A 25,891-nucleotide genomic window follows, 5' to 3' on the forward strand; every position below is an offset into this window, starting at 1 on the left:
AGATTTTCACTGACCCTTCTTAACTGATTGTCCTTTTAAGACCGTTTAAGCGTTGAATTAACCAGTTCTAAATACCAAAATCAATATAAAGAAGAAATAATGTGGAATTCAAACCGATTTACTCTTGATTTAAAGTCTCATGTCTCATGCTTTACACACTGAATTGGTTCCACGTTGGGCGCCATATGTCAATACCTATCTTGGCATGATTATGGTCCACAATCATACGCAATTTTCGAATTTCCTCACCTTGCTTCGACCGCTGTCCTGTAGGCATTTCCTTCAAACCATGTTTTGTACTCCATTTGGCAACTACGACTTCGGAATTTTCAAGCCCTTTTACTTAATTCTTTCTGAACTTGACAGTTGTCACATCTTTTGTATTGCCCTGTCTGTTTCCGGGTAGAGTTTCAATGAAAGGTGTTTGACGATCAAGGAGGTTTTAGCTAAGGAAATGGATGTATACAAATTATCTGTGGCAACTGTTCTACCCTCGTCTAAATATTTTTCGGCCAAGTCTAACAAAATTTGAGTCGAATGCTTTGTGCTTTGCACTGGTGTAAGTGTACTCGCCTGGATCACAAAGTTTATAGACTTTTATACCATACTTGTGTGCTTTCTTGGGTCTGGCGGAATTGCAGCCTAAAGGGCCAAGTGCGATCGACGCCAGACACGCCTCCAGCATCATGGATGAACAAACTTTCCGAGGAGCTAAACTCGACTAGGACCACTACCACTACAACGAGTAGCCAAGGCTACCACTACAACGAGTAGCCAAGGTAGCACTTCGGATTTACAGACCCAAGGCAAAACAGGGAGGTTTTGGGCGAAGGTACAACGTCGAACAGCTACAATCGACAGAGATAGCCAAATCCTTTTCCGACCGAGTTACAAGTAACCTCTCTCGAAGTTCTGTGTCGCCAACAAAATGCATTGAAAACCAGTGGCAACATTGCTAAAATGCAATCAGAGAAGCCGCCTCTGATGTGCTGGGTTTCAAACAGCCACCAACAATGAACCCCTGGTTTGATTAGGAATGTCGGCAGGCAAATGCAGCCAAACAACAGGCACGCAAAGCGGCACTGCATAAAAGGACGAGAGCTGCTCATGAGCTCTATGAGCAGAAGAGGCAAGAGGAACACCGACTTCTCAGTAGGAAAAAGAGAGGGCATGAGAAGCGTGCGGTCGAAGATGATGAGAGGTTTAAAAGCAGGAATGAAGTTCGAAAGTTTTATGAACAGGTGAAACGAAATTCACAGTAACATAAACCTTGAACCGAAGGCTGCAAAGACGAAAGTGGAAATATCATAGTGGAACCGCAGTCAATGCTGAGGATATGGAAGTACCACTTCTGCAGACTGTATAACGGCGATGAAGAACAGAATTCCGCTGTCAGGCAGGATGACCCATTCGATATAGACGACGAAAGCCAACAATCCCGTCCTCCCGACTTAGACAGAGTAAAGATTGCCATATCTAAGCTTAAGTCTAATAAAGCCGCTGGAGCGGATTGCTTGAATGCCGAGCTCTTTAAAGCAGCTGGAGATAAGTTGGTTAGGAGCATGCACCAACTTATCTGTAAGATATGGTTAGAAGAAAGCATGCACGATGAATGAAACCACAGTATTGTTTGCCCGATCCAGAAAAAAGGAGACCCTCTTAACTGCACCAACTATTGAGGAATCAGTCTACTTAACAGCGCCTATAAAATCTTCTCTGCCGTAATATGTGAACGTCTAAAGCCCATCGTCACCAACCTGATAGGTCCTTATCAGTGTGGTTTTAGACCAGGAAAGTCCACAGTTGACCAAATATTTACATTACGGCAGATCCTGGAAAAAACTCAAGAACACCAAATCGACACCCACTATCTTTTCACCGATTTCAAGGCCGCATATGACAGCATCTACAGGGACGAGCTGTAAAGAGCCATGTCTAGTTGTGATATCCCTGCCAAACTCATCCGTTTGTGTCTGTCCAATTACTAGAATATGCTGATGACGTTGACATAATCGGAAGAACTCAGCGTGATGTCAATGGAGCTTTTGTGAGTATTGAGGCAGAGGTGGCAAAAATGGGTTTTACGTCACAATCGAGAGACGTAACTTTGAGGTAGTCAAGGACTTCGTCTACCTAGGCTCCGCTGTAAACGCAGAAAACAACACCAGCGCTGAGATCAAACGCAGAATAACTCTTGCTAACCGCTGTTTCTTTGGACTGAGCAAGTAATTGAGTGGTAAAGTCCTCTCTCGAGGGACCAAAGTGTTGATATATGAGACCCTTATCATCCCCGTCCTGCTATACGGTGCAGAAGCATGGACTATGACAAAAGTGGATGAAAGCACCTTGGGTCGGTTCGACAGAAAAGTTCTTCGTGTGGTCTACTGCATCGAAGGGGAGTGGAGGAGAAGATGGAACGACGAGCTGTACGGGCTGTACAGCGACGTAGACTTAGCCAGAAGAGTAAAAGTCCAACGACTAAAATGGCTGGGTCACGTAGAGCGCATAGAAAACAATGCTCCGGCCCAGCAAGTCTTCGAATCTACACCAAGAGGACCGCGGATCAGAAGGTTAAATTTTCGAAATCAAGCCGCTGATATTTTATCATGAAGAATTGTACGATAGTGAAAACGTGTTACTAACTCTGTATTTTTTGGCTCTGGTTTACAGCACATTTAAAGATTCTTAAATTCAATACTTGCAATAATCTTGTGAAAAAATTTACCACCTTGTTTCTTTCGTTTAAGGACAAATTGTCTTTGGTGAATAAAAGGTCCTTAATCAAATTACGACTTTTGAACAACTTATCATTTTGTTTCAAAGTAATTTATCATCAACTATTAATTTTACATATAATTTGTTATTTTATTTTAATAGTTTCAATAATCTTATGTTCCATATTGAGATGGTAATGAAATCATGAATTAAGATTATGTTCATATAAAAAAAAACTTTTCTCGTGCATTCACTATCTCAAATACTCACTTTGTTTCTTCCACTTTTTATTATATGTATTTTTAATTCAGCAATAAAATGATATGTTTAAGAATGATTACAACAATTCTTTTGATTATTCACTCAATAAAAATTTGAATTAGAAAAAAAAGATTACATTTCTAGAAAAGTGTGTGCTGTTTTTTATGTTGGTGTCTGATATGTTATCAGGGTCTAAATATTTATGTTTGAATGATGCTCATTTTTTTGTAATGCTTTTGCATTATAAATTTACTATCAATAGTTTCAAAGTTCAAAGTTCAAAGATTATCGAGGCAATAAATTTTGTGTAACGCAATTAATTTATTAACATAATTTTTTTTTCTCAAATCTCAACAAAAAATTAAAAAGTAGACAGTAGTAGAAATAGTGTAAAAAATATCTGTATTGAGATTAAAAAAGTGATAAACCAACGAATCGTAAATTATGTTAACTAATTATTTTTTTGTAATTGCCAAAAAAATCTTATGAAACTGCAAAAAATATGTCATTGTTCTGATATCGATAAATTTATGTATAATTATTGAATTTTTATTTGATATTTTTTTCTTGAAAAATATTTTTGTAGTAAAAATCATTTACAATTCTTCTTGGATCGTTAAATTGAAATTCTTTTATATTCGGAAATAAATTAACCATAAAACATGACATTATAAGAGAAATTCTTCGAAAAATAAATTATTTACATGATAAAACAGAATTTTCAATTTTTCTGGGAATATAATTTTTGAATGTTCATTTTAATAATTTATCGTGAAAGGTTGTGTATTTATTTGAGCTCGCTACTTTAGTGAATTTCAAAACAAAAAAAGAGGCTGGGATGCGACCCACACTGATAACTTCCCATCCCGTCTCTCGATTTGTCTTGCTCAAAAGTTTTGCTATATGTACTATTTTTTATAATTTTATTTTTTATGAAAAAACGGACGGTTGGATTTTTATATAAAAATTACTGAATATCGAAAACAATATTTTTGAAAAGATATTTGTATCGAAAATCAATTTTTACCAACTTTTGTTAAATTTTTTAAGGTTTTTAATTTTTTGTACAAAAACTATCAATTGGAGTTTTTTCAAAATTTTACTGAATGTTAACAATATTTTTTGAAAGATAAAAGTAGATAAAAGACAATATCAACAATTTTTAAAAAGATATTTGAGCCGAAAATCAATTTTTACCAACTTTTATTCATTTTTTTTCGGTTTTTAATTTTTTGTAAAAAAAACTGTCAATTCGATTTTATTCAAAATTTTACTGAATGTTGACAACAATATTTTTTGAAAGATAAAAGTAAATTAAAGCCAATATCTCAAAGTTTTGAAAAGATATTTGAGTCGATATTCAATTTTTACCAACATTTGTTATTTTTTTTTCGGTTTTTAATTTTGTGTAAAAAAACTATCAATTCGATTTTTTTCAAAATCTTACTGCACGTTAAAAACAATAGTTTTTGAAAGATAAAAGTGAATTTAAGCCAATATCTCAAAGTTTTGAAAAGATATTTGAGTCGAAAATCAATTTTTTCCAACTTTTATTATTTTTTTTTTAGGTTTTTATTTTTTGTAAAAAAAACTGTCAATTCGATTTTTTTAAATTTTAGCAGATGTCAAAAACATTATTTTTCGTTGCACAAAATTGTGCTGGAGATGAAATCATATTTTAGTCGTAAAATTTTGGAGGTGACAATTTTTTTTTTCAGTTTTTTTGATTTATAAGAAAAAAACCGTTAACTGGATTTTTTTGTCAAAAAATATACTTCTTTGATATCACGTTACAATTAATTATATAAAATTTAATTCAAGTCTTTAGCGTTTTTGGTTCGTAAGATATTTAGGGTTAACCAAAATGTCCACCCTTTTTTCAATCTGCTATGGTAAAAAAAACACCCACGCAATTTTTTTTGAGAGCCCTTTCTGCATCTTACTGCCTTATTATCTGTATAACAAAATTGATTTGAAATCGATATCTCTTCTGGTTCTTGAGCTGTGGACGATATTTGAGTCGAAAGTAATTTTTTACCAATTTTTTTTGGTTTTTAGTTATTGTAAGAAAACTGTCAATTCGATTTTTCTCAAAATTGTACAACAATATTTTTTGAAAGATTAAAGTAGTTTAAAACCAATTTCCACAATTTTGAAAAGATATTTGAGTCGAAAATCAATTTTTACTAACTTTTAGACATTTTTTTTTTCAAAATTATATTGAATGTTAACAACAATATTTTATTAAAGATTTCATCTCCAAAACAATTTTGTGCAACGGAAAATCGTTTTTAACATCTGGTAAAATTTCAAGAAAAATCAAATTGACAGTTTTTTATAAAAAATAAAAACCGGAGAAAAACATTACTCAAAGTTGGTAAAAATTGAATTTCTACTCAAATATCTTTTCAAAAACTTTAGGTTATTTCTTAAAATTTATTTTATCTCGTAAGAAATATTGTTCTCAACATTGGGTTCAATTTTAAGAAAAATCGAATTGACAGTTATTTTTACAAGAAATAAAAACTTAAAAGAAAAATTAATAAAAGTTGATAAACATTGATTTTCGACTCAAATATCCATTTAAAACTTTGAGATATTGGCTTAAAGCTATTTTTATCTTTTAAAAAATATTGTTATTAAAATTCAGTAAAACTTTGAGAAATATCGAATTGACAGTTTTCTTACAAACTATAAGAACCTAAGACTAAAACAATACTAAAACTTGGTAAAAATTTACTTTCGAATCAAAAAGCTTTTAAAAAAATTCAAATATTGTCTTCAAACTTTTTATTTCACAGAAAACATTGTTTTCGATATTCAGTAGTTTTTTTATAAAAATCCAACGGTTCGCTTTTTCAGGAAAAAAATAAATCTACAAAAACTAGTACGAAAATATGGTAAAAATTGACAATCCATTGAACAAAACTAGATTTTAAAACTAAAATATTTCTTGATATGAAAAATATTGTTGGTAATTTTAAAATTTTTAAGAATAATTCAACTGAAAAGTTTTTTAATACAATTTTTTTAAGCAAGACAAATCAACAAACGGGATGGTAACTTTTCAGTATTGGTCGCATCCCAGCCTCTTTTTTTAAAAAAAAAAAAGTATTAACACACAAACGTCGGTTTCCACAAAGTGATGTTTTTTACATATGTCAATTAATTTTGTCATAAATATAACTCTCATATTTCATCATACATACTTCATCATATCTTAACACAGCTAACAAAACCTATTCTGACGTAATTTGTGAAAGGCTAAAGCCCTTCGGCAATAACCTGATAGGTCTTTATGAGGTTAGCTTTAGACTTAAAGAGTCCACAATCACTAACTTTTCATTAATGTCAAGACCGCATATGAATAAACTGAATAAAGCCATGACTAGTTTTAGGCATCCTTGCCAAACTCGTCTGTATCAGCAGCATGAACATGATGAATTCTCGATGCTGCATTAGGGTTGGAAACAACTTGACTTAACCTTTTAATGTAAACAAAGTCTTTAGACAAAATGATGCAATGTAACACTTAACTCGAGTCTTCCAAAAGTTTGTCCAATAACTCGAGTATGCTGATGACATTGATATAATCGGAATAACTAAGAGTTAAGCCAATAGGGTTTTTGTGAGTTTTGAGACAATAGCAGCAAAAATGAGATTAACGTTTAAAAAAGGCAAAACGAAGTATATGCTTTCATAAAAAAGGCCTATAAAAGCAACGTCACGGTCGAAAAAGTCACCATCGACAGACGTTAATCTGAAGTAGTTTAGGACTTTGTATACCTAATCTCTGCCATGAATGCAGAAAAACTCCCCAACAGCTTTGAGATCAACCGAAGGATTACTCTTGCTAACCGCTGTTTCTCTGGGCTTAGAAAGCAATGGGGTAGTCAAGTTCTGTCTCGATCAACCAAAGTATGGTTATATAAGACTCTAATCATCCACGTCTTGCTATACGTTGCATAAGCTTGGACTATGACAAAAGCGGATAAAAGCACCTTTTCGAGAGTAAAGTTCTTTGTGTGATCTACGGTCCCGTAGATACGAGTAGAAGTTGAGTAGAGGAGATGAAACGACGACGGCCTTTATAAACTGTACAGTGGATAAAATTCCAATGCTCCGGCCCGGAAAGTCATCCCCTTTTACAGGACAGCAGGGTAGAGAAAACCCGTGATGGATCAGGTGGCACGCACAAGTGGAAAGTGATCTCAAACAACTTTAAATGGGCAATGAGAGAACTCTAGCTATAGAAGCTAGATGAAAAACTTTGTTGTTTACAAAGGACTGTGGCGTTGACTTAAGTTAAGTTTAGTATTACATTTCATTGGTCTACCTAATTCTAGGATTTTTCTGTAACTTAATTTGGTTTAGATTTTCGAAACTTACCTGTAGAATGAGAATATTTATTGAAATATTGGCATAAGGTTTATTTTCAATTTCAATATCTGTTTATTTCTTAAGTAAGAAATAAATTAAATTTTGAGCTGTTGAAAAAATTGCACATACGCCACAGTGTACATGTTAAATTTAATACGCAAGGAACATGATATAAATACATGTTATATTTTTAAAGAAGACCCGGTGATAAAATGGATTTAAGTATATAAATCTATCTTGCCATTACCAAGACTTAACCCCTTTTGACGAGAATATTAAGTCAAATGTCAAATTCTTCAAACTTTAATCCTTGATTCAGTTGCATAGTTATTTTCACAAGCATCGGTGGTTCAGTGGTAGAATGCTCGCCTGCCACGCGGGCGGCCCGGGTTCGATTCCCGGCCGATGCAATAGATCTATTTTGGACACACAGTTAAAGAAGTGTGGCATATCTCAAAAACGACTTAACGGATTTTAGTACAGTTTAAAAAAATAAAAATATGTTGAAATACTTTTCTTTCAATTTGCAAATAAAATACTTTGTACCTTGTTTGTTTTATTTTTGATCCATTAATTTGAAAGTTTATAGAATAAGCTTTTTTTCAAGGTCAGACAAGTTTTGAAATAGTATCAAAATATTAATTGCATCGGCCGGGAATCGAACCCGGGCCGCCCGCGTGGCAGGCGAGCATTCTACCACTGAACCACCGATGCTTCTTGAAAAATATTTATCTGAAAATGAGCGATTTTTATAAATAACGAGAAAAAACAGCAACACATTTAAATACATTGTCTTATTGGAGAAACCTTCGTAAGAAGAGTTGTGGAACGTTTTCGGACAGGACTTATATTTGGAAATATTTTAAATACTGGTTCCCTAACAACCCTAAAGAACACTATCGAAATCGTTAGACGACAGTTTGGTGTTCCATTTTAATGACGGTTGCAATTGGCTCTTATTTTTTTAACCAAGGTGAGACACCGTCAATGCTTCGGTGTATTGCCGTATGATTGATGAGTTTGTGTTAACGCAATTGCACCTGTATTTAGAGTACAACAATTGTGCATAATTTTAAACAAACTCGGTCACCAGATCTTTCATTTTGCAACGCCAACCCAAATAATATAAACATTTTGCTCATCCCCTGGTACAGATCTATTCAGTTTGTTCATTTCAACGACCAATACTTTCTGTCACGCTCAGGTTTTGAAAAAAGATGCCCTAAATACTCTTGAAAAATCAAACCAAATTATATAAAGCAAAAAAAAAGCAGAAAGACTGATTCGGATTTGGATTTAGAAATAAACATTACACGATAAACAAAGTACATCATATTACGTAAGTGATGGAAAAGGCATTTGCAGAAATAGAATTATAATTGCCTATATTTTTAGATATTTCCCAAGCCTTTGACAAGGTTTGGCACTTTTGCACTTGATTACAAACTGCATAGAGACCTTATCCAGCCGTAATACTGAAATTCTGCTTTATGATTCTTAAGAGTGTAGAATGATCAAAATTACTTGTAACTAAAGAAAATTGAATCTGGTGTACCGCAAGGAAGTGTCCTAGGACCAATCTTTTTTTTTTTTGTACAAGTGGTATTCCAGTAGATATCAACGCTATTATGGCTATTTTTGCTGATGAAACTGCAATATTAGTGCCAGGTAAATCTGTTGCCTAGGCTATATTGCAAAATTCAGTTGATAAAGAATGACTTAGAATACAAGCTTAGACGAAAAAAAAGCACAACGTATAGAATATTTTTTAGCTAAGAAACATTTAAAAGGTTTTTTATGTCCAAATTTTAGTACTCCCGATCTGACAGTTGTCAGATTTGAAGATAAGAATACACAGGGTTTGCTGTTGGCCTCTTTTTACCATCACCTCTGGAGTTGCAGAATTGGAGAGTTTCTCCTTTGAATTCGTTTTCGGATCACAAGTGGATTCTTTTTCAAATAAATTTCGAGTCGAAAAACCCTCCACCTTACAGAAATGCCAAAAGAACTGACTGGACGAAATTCAGTCAAATTGCGAATTCCAAACTAAGCAACTAACCGAATCTCACTGAATCAATAGGAGACCTTGAATCAAAGGCGAAAACCTTTGAAACTTCTATAAGCAAAGTTTTTAAAGTCTCTTCCCCAGTTAAATATAGCTGTAAGACCCTTTCTTCTTGGTGGAATGAAGAACTGTCCAGTCTTAGGAAAATGACGAGGACAATTTTCAATATCTGCCACAAACAAAATTTTTACCAACCGTATAAAGACTCTCTTAAAATTTACAAGCAAGCCGTGTCATCAGCCAAAAAGACAACGCTGGAGAGCATGCTGTCAATTAATCGAAGACACAAAGGACTCCGCAAGGCTCAGCAAAGTTTTATCGAAATAACATTGTAATCCTTCATTTCTAAAAAAGCCTGATGGAACCTGGACAGTCTCGCCAGCCGAATCTCTTGAGCTACTGATGAAGACACACTTTCCGGGTTGCGAGAGTGATAACCCCGAATCGCTTGAAACCACAGAGCTAAACGCTTATGTTAAACAAGTCAATTCCGTTATAACCAGAGAAAATATTTTGTGGGCCATCAATACTTTTTCTCCATATAAATCCCCAGCCATGGATGGCATACTGCCAGTTATGCTTCAAAAGTTGCATGATGTGGCAGCTCCATGGCTGGAACAAATTTTCAAAGGATGTCTCCTTTTTAAACATGTGCCCATGTCGTGGAGACAGGTCAAAGTAGTTTTTATCCCGAAAGTGGGAAGGCGAGGTCACGAATCCGCCAAGGATTTCAGACCAATAAGCTTAATATCTTATATGCTTAAAACCTTGGAGCGCATTCTTGATTATCTTATTAGAAAAATCCTAGACCTCTCGATGCTTATCTTAAGGGCAAATCTACGGAGACTGCCCTCCATGAGGTAGTGCGTACTATAGAACAAACAATCCATTATAAAGAATTTACTCTTGCCACCTTCTTAGACATAGAAGGTGCTTTTAACAACGTAATTACAGAATCGATAGAAGAATCGCTCGTTAAGTTCGGTGTAGAAGACTTTATTCGAGAATGGATTATTTCCATGCTCAGTGGTAGGAAGATTCGAGCCTCTCTAGGCAATACAATCGCAACAAAACACGTGAGTAGGGGAACACCCCAGGGTGGTGTCCTTTCGCCTCTTCTATTTCTTCTGGTCATGGATACAATTCTCGTTAAATTAAATAGATGTGGAGTGAAGGCGGTAGCTTATGCTCATGATTTGGTGCTATTGGTGTCATTAAAGTACACCTCTGTGATTAGTGAAATCACTGAGTCAGCTTTGAAGAAAGTTAGCAACTGGGCCACGAGTTGTGGACTAGGAGTTAATCAAAGTAAAACTGAACTGTTGCTCTTTACCACCAAAACTAAAGTACCGCCCTTCACGCTACCTCGACTCAACGGTCAAGTCCTATCATTGTCTTCCAGTGCAAAATATTTGGGAGTTATACTCGAACCTAAACTAAACTGGAAACTAAATATTGAAGTACGGGTTAAGAAGGCCTGTGTTGCCTTCTACGCCTGAAGCAGAGCTTTCGGCAAAATGTGTCGACTTCAGTCGAAGATGATTTTTTGGACGTACACAGCCGTAGTACGTCCAATCTTAACATATGGGTCGATTGTGTGGTGGCCTGCTCTTAGCAAAGTCTTTAATATTGATAAGCTAAAGAAGGTTCAGAGAACCGCTTGCGTGGGCACCTCAGGGGCCATGCGTACTTGCCCAACGGACGCCTTAAACGTTATTTTGGAACTTCTACTAATCGACCTTTTTATTAAATACACAGTTTCTTGCAGCGCTATTAGGCTGAAGGAATCAAACAGCTGGTTGTCAAGACCTTATGGTCACAGCTCTGGCTCCTATGACGAAGCCGCATCCAAATAAGCGCTGTTGGTTTTCGTGGTAGCAGTCACCATAGTAAATATCGCAGTTTTTCATCCTCTTTTTGCCCGGCCCATCCCATCGTATTTCCTGGATGGCGGTGATATCTGCTTTATATCGTTCTAGAGCCTCCGCTAATTCTTCGGCCGCACGTGGTCTGTTAAGGGACCTAACATTCCACGTGCATATCCGAAGCTCGTTGTCCTTTATTCGTTTGCGTTGGTTGTTAACAGTAAATCCGTCCGTATCCGAGGCTTGTTGGTGCTTCGCAACTATGAAAGCTTTTACGTGGCCAGGAAGTCACCCCGACGCACAACCCCCAACCTGGAGGGCCATATCCTAAGTATAACTCCAAGGATGTGGAGCCGGATAAAACCGCTCCTTACAGGCCTGGGCTCCAAATAAGTCGAAGAAGTCCTATAAGGTGTTCACTAAGTAGTTCAACTGATAAGCATACATAAAGAGTTAAATTGCTTAAAGGGAGGAACATAACTAGGTATTTCCCTAGAGCATAATCACTAAAAATGTCATTAAAAAAATGAATCAAGGAAACCTTTTGACGGTGATCAATTGACGTAAATGAATCGCCAGTGTTATTTCCATGTTCTTCTTTAAATATTGTTTAAGACAATCAACTAGATTGATGGGAGTTATTGGCTCAGTTATATCTTGATTTTGACATCTATTTCACTCGGTACTCATAAAACTAAAAGTTTGTAAATTTTTTTTAGTCCCAAACCAATTGTTGCGTCTTTAAAACATCCTATCCAAGTTATTGTTATCAATTGCTTAAGAATAAAATAAAGAAAAAACAATTATCTTAGTTTCTAAAAATAGTAATTTATAAAATTTATAATTTATAACAAAATCCTTCATTTACAGATAAATATTTTTCAAGAAGCATCGGTGGTTCAGTGGTAGAATGCTCGCCTGCCACGCGGGCGGCCCGGGTTCGATTCCCGGCCGATGCAATAAATATTTTGATATAATTTTCAAGTCCTCAGAGTAGCCTTTCAAACTTCACCTACAAAATTGATTGATTTTAATATCCTTGAACACCTTATAGCAGAATAAAAAAGAACCCCAGAATAAGTTTTAAGCTTATATGAAAAAGTTTTGAAATTACATCAAAACTTATTCAGTTGTTTTTGAGATTAAAATTTGAAATTGATGCAAAAAGCTATTGCATCGGCCGGGAATCGAACCCGGGCCGCCCGCGTGGCAGGCGAGCATTCTACCACTGAACCACCGATGCTTATGAAAATTGCTATTTACTTCGCAAAACAAAAAATTCCATAATAAAATTTTTAATGTGCACTGTGGCGTATGAGTAATATTTTTCTCATATAAAAAGAGGAACATTTATGTTCATTTTCTCTGAACAATTAAAAGTCATGAAGTTACTAAATATCAATGATATGTTGGTGCAGTAAATTTCGGACAGTAGGAGTTAAATGTGTTTCTTTGGCACTTCACTAAGGTACATTTATAAGAATCTAAAGGATTTGTGTTTATTTAAAAAAAAAAAATTCAATCTTCAAGTTTGAGCAAAAGTTTACTCGTACATTGTAAAACGTATGTTTTTTGTAGCGGTACATTAAACATTAAAATAAAATGTTAAATATCGTGACAAATATTAATTTCAATCGACAAACCCACACGAAAAAATCGTAGATATCATAATTTTCCTCGAATTATATACAGATACATAAAAATAAGCCTATTAAGCTAACCGATATCCAGTATACTCGTACCTAATCTATTATTATTTTTCTGCGAATCATTTACTTGTTTTCATATAAATTGATATTAGCTCTGTCCATAAACAACACGCTTTGCACCAAAGTAAAAATTGTTGTCTTTCATATATTCAAACAACTGCAAAAACATCAATATGATAAAAACCAGATTGTATTCCACAGAGAAAGATACAAGATACACGACCGACACGACGATGACGATGACGACGAGTACATTAGCAGAAGTAAAATTTCAAGATAGTGTAAAAATATTATATGTGTGGAGTGCAGTGAAGTGCATTGCATTGCATATAATATGCCTTGATTTGAAAAATGTGCATTGAACTAATTTTTGTTCTTCTATTTTTTCCAAAGTTGTGTGTTTATATAGACAAGTAATGAATGATCTAACGGTTATTTCAATTTTACTTCACATTACTCTATCGGGCAAAGTATTGGTTTGGCACAAAAAACAACTAGAAACTACTTTTAAAAACACTCAATTCTAACTAAAAGTCCATGATCTTTATAAGCAAATAATTTGACCAGTATTAAGAAGAACAGACTTAGATCTGCAAATGAATACAACCTTCAAACCAATTTTACACTCTCATAGTCTAGGAATTAAGGGTGGTGTTCCACAAGAGTCAGTTGTTGGTCCTCTACTTTTTCTTATACACAGATTCATGATCAACCCGGCTTCGACGAACTTTCAAGCAAAAAGTTGTGAGTTTACATTAAGTAGGTTTTAAAAGTGTTGTATTCGAAGGTCCTCATTTACGTTGTTGAAGTTGTTTTCAGTTGTCAAAATTACTTTTAGTCAGAACATCTGGAAAATATGGTTATGGCCTGTCACGAAATAAAGTCTGTGTTAGTTCAGGTTTCCATTACGTGAAATTTGTGCATCATTGATAAACTTGGACTTTAAGGAAGGAAAAACCTCTTCTTTTTCGAAATGGTCCCTTGGCTTAAATCCTGTTGTAAATTTTATTGAGTTGGTAATACTTATTATGCATTTCGACTCAAAAGAATATGGTTTGTGGCATTTTCAAAATTATTCCATAAAAACAACTTTTATTATTTTCCAATTGCCGATAACTTTTTCCAAAAATGTGTGGCCTTATATTGGCAATTGTGTGCAGAATATTTTCCTTCAAGTGGTGTTTTGAGATCATCGGTTTAGACTAGCGACTTCAACTATCGCCACAGAAAAAGGTTAAATTCCACGATTTTGGAGGCTAATTCAGGGGTCCGTTACGTGAAAATATGAGGTTACAGAAGGTTTCCTTTAATAAACCAATTTTGACACTAGTTGTGTGACATATTCCGCCGTCTGATTAAAAAATCAGCTTCTGCACTAAACATTTATAAACAAAAAAGTCAGTAATCAAAGCTTTAAATTGGTTACCAAGCAGTCAGTTTTTGTAGATGTAATTGTTTTTCAAAATACGCTTGAGAATTATCATTACTTTAAATACGGCAGTAAGCTTCATGGCTTAACAAAATTTGAGTGTAAGGTCTTAGGTGCTTCGAACAGAATCATGATTTTTAAAATAAATGTGCACGATTAGGAAACGTTGTTCGAGTGACCTAGTCTATGTCTCCGTGAAATGGCAAAACAAACTTAAAATAAAGCAATTGAAAGCTGACAAAATGGCCGCCAATTAAATTGGTGTTGCCAACTTAAAGTTCTATACCTGTTTAACATTGTTTATACTTTAAGGTTTTATGGTGAAGTAAACAGGATGATTTTCTTAAATTAAATTTATCATTAAGAGAGGTGTGCCACAGGGGTCCATCTTGGATACTGTTCTCTTCTATTAAGCTTATATGAATATGTGATGAATGGTTTTACACTGAACTCTAAACAAAACCAAAAACGTTAGCCACCATTAAAGCACTTCAAAAAAAGCTGATGTGTTTGTTTCCAACTATAACGACATGAGTTCAAAAAGTTGTTGAAAATAAACTCCTCAAAATTTTTGTCTAAACCGTATTTTTCTAAACAATGATGTTGCTTAAATTATTCGAAAAAATAAATCATTAACAATATTAAAAAAGGCAAAGTAAGTTTTTTGTTTGTTTGTTTGCTTGTTTGCCCGTCCTTCACGTCACAACGGAGCAATATTATGACATGATTTTTTGTGTGAAAGTAGCTTTAAGCTAAGAAAGTGTTTTACAATACAATTCGAAGAGATCTTCCGATAACATTTATAATAAAACGTTCGAGAATCTTCTTTAAGAACACTGTTTAGAAGCATATCATTAGGTGTTGCCTACTTTTAGACATATCATCGTTGCCTATTATTAGGCGTTTATTATAATGACATTCACACAAGAAAAATAGGTGATGGGGGATTAAAACCAATGCTTAGGGCTAGGTAGTGACACTATCGGAATCATCGGATAAATTTCATTGTCGACATTTTGCCGTGATTTGAAACACAAAATCTTTAAAATAAACTTTTCCGTTTTTAAACACAATTTTAATAGAAGAAAACAAGTTCAATTTTGACGTGATTTGGTACAGAAAAAATATTAAATTTTCAATTGCCATAACTGGATACATGACCGCTGAAAAGCTACTTCTATAAGCTAAAGCATGTTTGCAAAATTTGAACCGATTCGTCCAATCACTCAGCCCGTTAAGAATGTCAATAAGTTGGTCCGTAGACAAAAAAACCTTGGAAATAAAGCCGTCGTATTTCTTGTAATATTGGACAAACTGCTATAAAATGATTTATATCCTCCACGTCTCTTCTATTGCAGGGAGTGCAAATTTGTGAAAGGTCCGATCTATGGGGGATAAAGTTGAGATTAAGGATCTCCAGTCTAGCTTTAAAAATTGTGCCGATAGCTTCCGAAGTCATTTCTTTACAAAAATAGTTTGAAGTTGATGACAATTGATGGTTTAAGCGCGTGTATATGTTTCTGCTTGCCGATGAGGATGCACCTTGCAGGTGTTTTAAATAAAGGTTTTCATCAATTTTAGCTATCAAAACCGCGAACATATTTAGCCATTCCTCTACATTATTTTCCCCTAAGGAGAGTACTATATCAACTCCTGCAGCAAGCGCGTTCCATTCTCTAAAAGGGGAAGCATTTGTACGGAGCAATCTTATCAAGATCGTCTTTTGAAGCCCATTTTTTCTTTTCATAACCTTAGCTAAATAGTCGAAGTGCCATTTCAGATTCTGAATATATATCAGTGCTACTCCCGATTCGACATGTATGGCGTACGTAGGTTTAAAAGTCTTTTAAAAAAGTATCTTTGTAAAGTCTGAAATTCCTCTATTTGAGAGTATCCTAAAGCTTGGACACCGTAACATAAGCAAGTATTTATTGTTGCATTGAAGACTCTGTACTTTGATGAGAGGTCGATAAGTTGGTTGCTAAAAAATTGGGCCACATCAGGTTTAGGGCCAGTTTGGCCTCCCTCGTTTTTTCTTTGGCATGATTGCTCCACTTTAGGTTTTAGATATTTAAACTCACTCACAATTTTCTCGCTCGTTGTTGATGTTCCATGATTCTTCAGCACGATCCGTAAGCCTAAAGTTTCGCAATATTCTTTAAGTCTGTTGATTTGCAGTTGTAAAGAAAATGGATTACCCGCCAATAGTACCAGATCGTCTGCATACAGTAAAACTTTAATCAAAGATCCACCAAATATTACACCTCCCGGTAAGATTTCACAAACCGCATCAATATAAAGTGCAAACAAAATGGGACTTAAAACACATCCTTGGGGAACTCCCGCCGCTGTCTCAAAGCTTTCGGATAAGTTGTTGCCATCCCATACTGAGGCTTTCGTTGAACTTAGAGGGTTAGATTAAAAAAGTAAACATTTTTTCGAAAGGCCAAGAGAAGATAGTTTGTAAATCAATGCTTGTCGATTGACTGTATCAAAAGCAGCTTTGAAGTCAATGAAGCAGCTGTAAAGCTGTTTTCTTTTTCTCCAAATGTTGTCTTGATATGCTTGTAAGCGCAAAAATTTGGTCTACCGTTGAGAAACCAAATCGAAACCCAGCTTGGAAGATACCTTATCGGTTGTTTGTCTCTATCCATTTCGTTTTCTATAGTTTTCTGCAAGAGTCCTTTCACCTTTCTTGAAAAAAGCGTAAATAATGGCTGTGTTAAAGCAAATGGATATGCAAGCATCATTATAAAGTTGGTCGATCCAGTCCACTAAGTAGTTTTTGAAGTAAGCTGTAGAATATTTGTAAAATTCCGTTGGGATTTCATCAGCACCCGGTGCTTTGTTGTTCTTCATTGTTTTCAAAACACTTTCTAGTTCAATCAAGGATATCGGTTCATCAAGTTCAGGAATATGGTTGTTTGGCATGGCGTAACTACACGATAACAAAGACTCATCTGCTGATTACAATCCTTTGAAGTAATCTGCCAAAACCTCAGCTCCGAGAGCATTATTATTTGAAGAAGTATGTTTACGTCCTCTTAATTCCCTCAATGTTTTAGAGTCCTTATAGAGCACTAAGTTTTTTGCAGTAGTTTGAAGATATTTAATCTTTTTTGAGGAACAGAGCTGTTTATATTCCTTATTAAAAAGTAAGTACTGGTCTTTAAAAAAATCGGCGTTAGTAGATCTGAATAGTTTTAAGAAACGAAATGTTTTTTCCCTTAGCTTTACGCAGTCCTTGTCTAACCATATTTTTGCTGCGTTAAACTTTTTGTTATTACTGAGTGCGAATGGTGCTTACATCTTGATATTTCTCACTACACATTCTGCGTCTTGGTCGGCTACTCCCGTAGATTGTAGTGATGGAACGATACCGAGATTGATAAAGAAGGGCCTTGCTGTCAACCCACTTCAGCTTGTACATGATATTTTCGATATTTCGAGTTACTTTAGAGAAAGTAGCTTTCACTGGAATGGGTAAATGAGCAAAAAAAGTAACTTCATCACTATAACAAAAGACACTGTCACTGTTGGTTTCTCTTTGTTTCTTTTCACTGGGCAAAGCTTACCAACTAACACCTGTAAACTTGCCCCTGGAATGTCTTTTATTGATATTTCGCTTTTTTCTTATCACCCGGGCAAAGCGAGTTACAGTTCGTATAAATACATCCCAATAGGACCTTGCGTTGGGCGCCATTTTAAAATGTCATAGAAATAACATTATTGATACCTGACTTTTTTGACTTCAAAATAATAATTATGAGCTTATTAAGCAAATTCATGCAACCAACGAAGATGTTTTATTTTATTGTTGAATAGATAAAGCATGCGTGCAAATTAATTGCCACTCGCCAACACCCAAATCCAAATGCCCCAATATATTCTTTTATATTTTTATATAAATCAAATTTCCATTTGTAAAACTTAAATAGACATAATAAAAGTTGAAGTGCGTTTTGCACAAGTTTTGCCACTGCATCGAGTTTTTAATATGGCCTGTGGCGTTTGAAGCGAGTCGAGTTGAGTCGAGGCGAGCCGAAGCGATATGGTGGAACGCAATATTCCCGCTGCCGGCCGTTGGCCATTGGCCACTATGCAACAGTAAACCACTATTGAATTATGCATTTGGGGCAGTGAATTGACCGTTTGGGTGCAGTTGCAATTTAAGTGTTTACGTAGAGATATCTGGCCCCCAAACCTCAAGCAAAACTAAATTTGGCAAATGGCGTTTTGAAAAAAATCCATATGAAATTCATACCGCATCATAGGAATCTTATCGGGGAGTGTGGGACGGTAGAGCTTGTGGGGTGGTGGGATGGTTAGTTATAAATGCGGTATAAGAAATATAAAACAACAATCTCGTTTCACAACTTTGTTTGCATTAATTATTTATATTTTTTTCCAGAGATACATAACTATTAGATTTTTGATCTTTTAGAGAGTGAAAAAAGCCGCACTGATGCTGATGCCGACAGAGACAACGACACGATTGCGACGCCAACAAACGTCGGAATTCATAAGAAGTATTAATGGTTACATTATACTCAAAGTAGTCATAGACTAAGTTAATGCAATGGACTCTCTGCATTTACATTACACTTAAACCATGTTTTCTAAGCTCCTTATTTGGCACAGCGACAAAGGCTCACAATCACAGCTACAGTCATAGCAATAGCACAGGCTGAGATTTGATGGATGCCATTATAATAACGTTTAATTAAACGCTTTTTAACTCTTAATTTAATAAAAAATAATAAAAATGAAAAATTTAATCATTTAATGGCCTTTTTATTATGTGCCTTTTGCTATACCTTGCCTACCATCTTACGGCATCTACTAACTTATACGTTTTTGGATAAAATAATTAGGATTTTTTTTTGTTAACATTTATGAGTTTTTCCTTTAATAAGAAAAATTAAAAAGAAAACTTTGATTCAATTGATTTTTAAGTGGATAATAATTTGCTTCGTGGGAATTTTTTGCTTTTTTTTCTTCTTCTCATTTTGGATTTATGATTGTTGGAGCTTCGTTTAATTATTTCCTAATATGGTAATAAATGCTCTTTGCTTTTGGTGAATGAATTTTTTATCGTTTTTGAAAAGTTGTTCGTTTTATGTTTTTTTTTGTGTTTTTGCAAAACTTTATTTTCATAATAACCTTGAGATTGTCTGGAGGAAAGTTTATTTTTGGTTCTTAAAATTTAAGTACTTTCAAAAGTATACTTAATCGATTGTGCTATCTCTTATAGTTTCAGTGCAACTTCTCTTTGAAAAGCGAACTGAAATGATTTCAAGTTTTTGTTTTTATAATTCTTAAATACGAAAACGAAGCACCTATTTGTAATGAACTGATTGAGATCATTCATGTGGCTTCATTTATTTGAGGTTATATAAACTTTAGAATACAGAATCTTGAATCATCTAACATTTAAATAGAAAGTCTGGTTGTGTTTTCTTTGTCGCATTTACGTTGGTACAAAATCCTGATTTGGATCTTATTCCTTTATCACAAGAGTTATAAAACAAATCAACTAAACCGAATTCAGTTTGTGGTAGCTCTATAACTTTTATTTTCAAGGGTTTTTTTTGTCTGGATTTAATACATTTTTTTTAATATATACAAAAAATTGATATATGTATGTCTAGTGCTTCGCATTGGGCGCCACTTTGAATTTCAAACAAATGATAACCAAAAAAACTTCTCCATCTAGCTCGGTCCCTAGCTAGATGTCTCCAGTTTCGCGCTCCAAGTTGGGTGAGGTCATTTTCTCCTTGTGCACGCCACCTGATCCGCGTTCTTAGTCTACTGCGCTGTCCTGTGGATTCGAAGACTTTTCGGGCCGGATCATTGGTTTCCATGCGCTTTACGTGACTCAGCCATCTTAGTCGTTGGATTTTTACCCTTCTAAGTCTACGTCGCTGTACAGCCCGTACAGCTCTTCGTTCCATCTCCTCCTCGACTCCCCTTCGATGCATAAGGCCGTAGATCACACGAAGAACTTTTCTCTCGAACTGACCCAAGGTGCTTTCATCCGCTTTTGTCATAGTCCATGATTCTGCACCGTTTAGCAGGACGGGGATGATAAGAGTCTTATATACCAACACTTTGGTCCCTCGAGAAGGGACTTTACCACTCAATTGCTTTCTTAGTCCAAAGAAACAGCGGTTAGCAAGAGTTATTCTGCATTTGATCTCAGCGCTGGTCTCGTTTTCTGCGTTTACAGCGGAGCTAAGGTAGACGAAGTCCTTGACTACCTCAAAGCTACGTCTGTCGGTGGTGACGTGTTAACCAAGACGTCGGTGTTGTATGACCTTTCTTGACGACAGCATGTACTTTGTTTTGCTTTCATTAACCGTTCAACCCAGTTTTGCTGCCTCTGCCTCAATACTCACAAAAGCCCCATTGACATCACGCTGAGTTCTTCGGATTATGTCAATGTCATCAGCATATTCTAGTAATTGGACAGACAGAAAGATAGTGCCTGTAGACGTGTGAGCCTTGCACTATTCTTTCAAGCACGATGTTAAAAACAATCGCATGACAGAGCATCACCTTGTCTAAAAGCTTTTTTGACATCGAAAGGTTCTGTTAAGTTGTTTCCAACCTTTATGGAGCAGCGTGAATTCTCCATGGTCATCCTGCATAAACTGACAAGTTTGGAAGGAATGCCAAAACTAGACATGGTTCTATACAGCTCGTCCATGTAGAATTGTAGATGCTGTCATATGCGGCCTTGAAATCGATGAAAAGATGGTGCGTGTCGATTTGGTGTTGTTGGTTTTTTTTTTCCAGGATATGCCGTAATGTGAATATATATGTTCGACTGTGGACTTTTCTGGTCAAAAACCACATTGATAAGGACCTATCAGGTTGTTGACGATGGGCTTTAGACAATCGCATGTTATGGCAGAGAAGATTTTATAGGCGATTTTAAGAAGACTGATTCCTCTATAGTTGGTGCAGTTTAGAGGGTTTCCTTTTTTTAGGAAACACAAAGCTCATAAAGTCATAACTTATTACTTAACGTTTGTGTGTAAGCCACAATACCATATTCGTGTAGTACGGTTAAAGAACGAATATCTGTACTTGAGGTTGGGTTAGGTTATAGTAGCTGTCCAAGATGGAAACGGACACACTTAGGCCAGTTTTATGGCCCTTTTGTGATACCACATGAATCTTGAGGCTTCCTCCTAAGCTCAATGGAACCAGCTTGAGTCCCTTACGAAACGTGAGAGGCTGATATGATTAAGATAGTTTAGATCGTTAAAGAAGAATTCTCCTAGGTATTTCTTGCGTTTTTGAGCTAGAGGAGGGCATATACAGAGAAGGTGAAGAACTGTACATTGCGTTTCCAACTTACATTTTATCTAAAACAAGACCCAGGTATTAAGCCTCGTCCGAGAATTCCATTAATATAGGGAGGGTTGACAATGGAATTTTGTATCTCCTCGAAAATAAGACTAAATCGGTTTTGTATTTCTTAACACTCAGTCCACACCGATCAGCCCAAAGTATTAGTCCGTCTAAGGAATTTTGTAAGAGTTCTTTTAAGGTGTTAAGATGTTTTCCTAACTGCTTTAGCAACGTCGTCCACATAGGCTATCACCCTGAAACCCTCCGCATCCAGACTAGTTAAAATTTCATTCACCACTAGGTTCCAGAAGAGAACGACGATTCCTCTACTTAACGAATCGTCTTAAAGAAGAGTTGCCTAGTTTTGACTAAATTATTCTGCTAGTCAAAGATTGGTGCAATTATGTCAGAAGTTTTTTGTAGCTGGTATTATTCCATCTGGTCCTTCAGATTCAAATGGTTATAAGCTGGTTGAGAGCCTATTGTAGCTTTTCCCTTGTGATTAGACCTTGTGTATACGTTATATTGGAATTTGGAACTTGAAATTATAAGACTGTTGCAAGTTTCGGTAAAAGAACTACCAGGAAAGTGAGTGTCCAGCAGTAAGTTCAGCGATTCATTACTTGAATTTGTCCACGAGCCGTCTGCATTTTTCAAGCAGCTTGGCATCGCTGGATTGGTTGAAAGAATTTTCCGTAACCTAGAGGCTTCAGAAGTTTCTTCTATCGTGCCACATATCGCTTAGATTTCCTTACTGCCTTCTTGTAAATTCTTAGGGATTCTTTGTAAGAGTCCAAGTGAGAGGCTAGTCTTGAGAGCTTGACTCGGTTGAAGAGTTTCCTACATTCTCTTCTGAGCGAGTCAAGCTCTGATGCCCATGCCCACCATTATGCTTTCCTCTCATGAGTATAAGTGGGAAGCTATTTTTTCAACATAAAGTCATAACTCGTTATATTATGTTTTAATGTAAAATACAATTTTTATGGAACCATTCCAAAAATTATTATTAAGGTCTTCTTTAAGCTCTTCACAGTCTTTGTTAAACTTAATAATTCGAAATATTTTAACATCATCTGCATAAAGAATGGCGATATAGAACTATTTTAAACTGAAGGCAAATCATTAAAAAATATAATAAACAGCAATGGACCAAGGTAATTCCCTTGTGGTACACCAGAATTGACTTTAACTCTCCATGAAAGGTTACTCCTGAGCATGATATGATAAAATCCACAAATGAAATGATTATTAAGTCCAATTTTACTTAATTCATTTAAAAGTATTTCATACCTTAACTTGTCAAATGTCTTGAGATTCGAGTGTTTGCCAAATGCATCGAAAAAAAAGTAAGGAATTGAAATAAGTTAGTTCTTTGGTCATTCATTTTTAGATCACTTCAAGAATTCAAAATGAAAAGAGAGAACAAGAAGTTTGGATAAGTAAAAAAGTCGTATTGCAGTTCTTTGTAAACTCTAAGCGTGTCATCACCCATCGATATAGATTAAACTTCTACCAGGACTTATTTCTTTCATTTTTTAAAGTTTTCAAATGGGTATAAAACCTTAGGGGTTTACTATTTAATGCTTTTAATTTGCGCAAATTTGATTAAACTAGATGGCGCAACAGTCCCTAAAAAACTAGGGCCTGGCGAGTTATAACTTTCAACCATTCCTGTCATTTCAGGGAACGGCTAATTTGAGAAAGCTTTTTTCATGATAAGAATTAATCCTTGAATACTTGTCAATTCCTCGAAAAAGGCAGTCTAACTGAAAAAAAAACTCTAGGTTGCACAGGCAAGCTTTGAACGCAAAACCTCTAGCACGACAGTTATACACACTAACCATCACTCACGTGTACTACGTGGAAAAGGATAGCATCTTTAAAATAATCAAATAAAATTTTATAAAATCGGAAAATCATACATTGACAGGTTGCGCTAATGATTTCTTCAAATTTCTGAACTGTGCCGGAATTAGTTTCTTGACAGTTGCCCAGGTGTCGCTTCGGTCGTTTCTCGCCATAAAAGTACTAAAGCACTACACAAAGTTACTGGGGTGGTGAATAGAGAAATGATAGTGTTTTTAAGCACGTTGACCGCACTTTGTCCATTCTTCCTTTTCTGAATTATTTTTCATCAAACTTGACTGAAAAGAACCTTTTTAAATGTGCATAGAAAGTATCTAATACAAATTCGTCTGACATTTTGTTTCCAAGCTTAAAAAAAAATCACATCAAGTTGAATATTATAATTGCAACATGCACTTTAGCAATCAGAGGAACATCAGTGACAGTGGTGGCGGGTTGTGGTGGATAGATGATGGTGAAAGAAAAATCAAACCGGAAAATCCATCATTCGTGATTTATATACAAAACTCGAATGAAATGCTTTTGTGTCAAACAAGATTGCGATAGTGATACTTTCGATTGAATGAATATCGCGGAGGTGGCACTGGCATCTGGTGTTACACGCGATAGACAAAAATAAAACGAACGTTTTTTATGTTGAAAAAATGTGAAAATACAAAAATACACAAAAGCAAATGATTTTTTTTAACAAATCTTTGCCTCTTAAAACTTTTTTAGAGGCATACAACTCTTCATGTTTGGGAAAGATCATTTAATTCGATAGGAAAGTGCATCTCTAAAAAACTACTACTCTACTGCACTGAGAAGCAGCAAGTGGGATGTATTTGTTCATGTTTTGCAATTTAATTGCAAGCAACACGTTTGGGGGAATTCCTTTATAATTGATTCAAAAAACAAGAAACAAATTATTCCACCTTTAATTAGGTTTTCACTTCAAACAAAAAAACAACTTTAAAAAACTTAGTTTTTTAATTTTTTGTTGTTTGAAGTTTTACATGACATTTGTCCCAATGGAATGCAATTAAACTCTATACAACTTTGTAAGTTTTGAGATGGAAAATAGTTTGCGCAAGGTTTTCACTGTGTCACCCTTTTTCCACAGCGAACATATACTCTGGCACCTTTCCTCATCCACATCGAACTCCGCCCTCCCTCTGCCACAGACGAATAATTTATATACCATTTTATTACATAATTACATTATTTCGCTTTTAAGCAAATTTTCCTTGAAGCTTTATAGATAGGTACGTAAGGTATCTTCTATAGGTAACATCAGGAAGGTTTTTGAGCTCTCACGTAGATATAATTGAATGACAGTTTCTTGAGAGATGCCTCTTTTAAGTTTCCATCATCAGCTCCACCTTTCTGTGTGTTAGGAGTTTTGTTGTTGTTTTTTTTTTTTTTTAAGTTTTTGTTATGCTCTTTTATGTCTTGAGATTGTTTCACACTTGATAGCATTTCATATCAAAGACTATAGTTGGTTAGAAAGGTACATATGTATATGAAAGTATAGACCTCCTTTTGATCCCCTGATGATACATTCATTTCTCTTCCTGATGTACCTATACCTTCTACTTGGATATAATTTTAAGGTTGAAGCTAGAGTTTGTGGAATCGTAGTCATGTTCGTCATCGTTGTCGTCAGTGGCGACGAGACGTGATGCAAAATACAGACCTAAAGTGCACTGCCCTATGACACAATATCTATTATAAAATTATATAAACTGAAAGTTCATGTTAAAGGCACAAAAACTATGCCTTGTAAAGTTAGCGCAAAGGGTTATACAATAATATAAACTGTAATAAAGAGACTGGAGAAATATTTTGAGAAGGGAGAAGGAGTTTTGTGCAAGATTTAGTATTTTTAAACGAATTTTCTTTAAAGGCTTTGTTGAAATTGAGCAAACCATTTGAAAGTTAAGATGTTAAAGACATTGAAGCAAGATGTGCTCAAATAATACTTTAAAGTAGAACTAGAATAATAAAGAAGTCCAAAAAGAAAACAAATCATATGAAGTTAAGTAATTAACTTAATCAGTTTTTAATCACCACTGGCACCGATTTAACTATTAAACAGGTTGCCCTAAAAGGTCTTCTGGTTTTGTTACAAATCCTATGCTGATGATATAAATGAGAAAGTCAGTTTGTTTGTTTGTTTGTTTGTTTGCTTGTTTGCTTGTTTGCTTGTTTGCTTGCTTGCTTGTTTGTCCTTCCTTCGCGTCGCAACGGAGCGATATTAATA

The 25,891-nt window shown here is 35.2% G+C and overlaps 1 protein-coding gene and 4 non-coding genes across 6 annotated transcripts in view; 2 read left to right on the forward strand and 3 right to left on the reverse strand.

Annotated features, from left to right (window-relative positions):
- The window catches only part of LOC129948958 (putative mediator of RNA polymerase II transcription subunit 29), a 207,471-nt gene that overhangs the window by 54,694 nt on the left and 126,886 nt on the right, over window positions 1-25,891 (reverse strand). The gene's annotated exons all lie outside the window — the stretch shown is intronic.
- Window positions 7,696-7,766, forward strand: Trnag-gcc (transfer RNA glycine (anticodon GCC)). Its single transcript has one exon. It is a non-coding gene; the product is annotated as a tRNA-Gly (tRNA).
- Window positions 8,000-8,070, reverse strand: Trnag-gcc (transfer RNA glycine (anticodon GCC)). Its single transcript has one exon. It is a non-coding gene; the product is annotated as a tRNA-Gly (tRNA).
- Trnag-gcc (transfer RNA glycine (anticodon GCC)) lies at window positions 12,175-12,245 on the forward strand. The gene has a single exon. It is a non-coding gene; the product is annotated as a tRNA-Gly (tRNA).
- On the reverse strand, window positions 12,459-12,529 carry Trnag-gcc (transfer RNA glycine (anticodon GCC)). The gene has a single exon. It is a non-coding gene; the product is annotated as a tRNA-Gly (tRNA).

The sequence above is a fragment of the Eupeodes corollae genome, chromosome 3, assembly GCF_945859685.1.
Source record: "Eupeodes corollae chromosome 3, idEupCoro1.1, whole genome shotgun sequence".
NCBI lineage: Eukaryota > Metazoa > Arthropoda > Insecta > Diptera > Syrphidae > Eupeodes > Eupeodes corollae.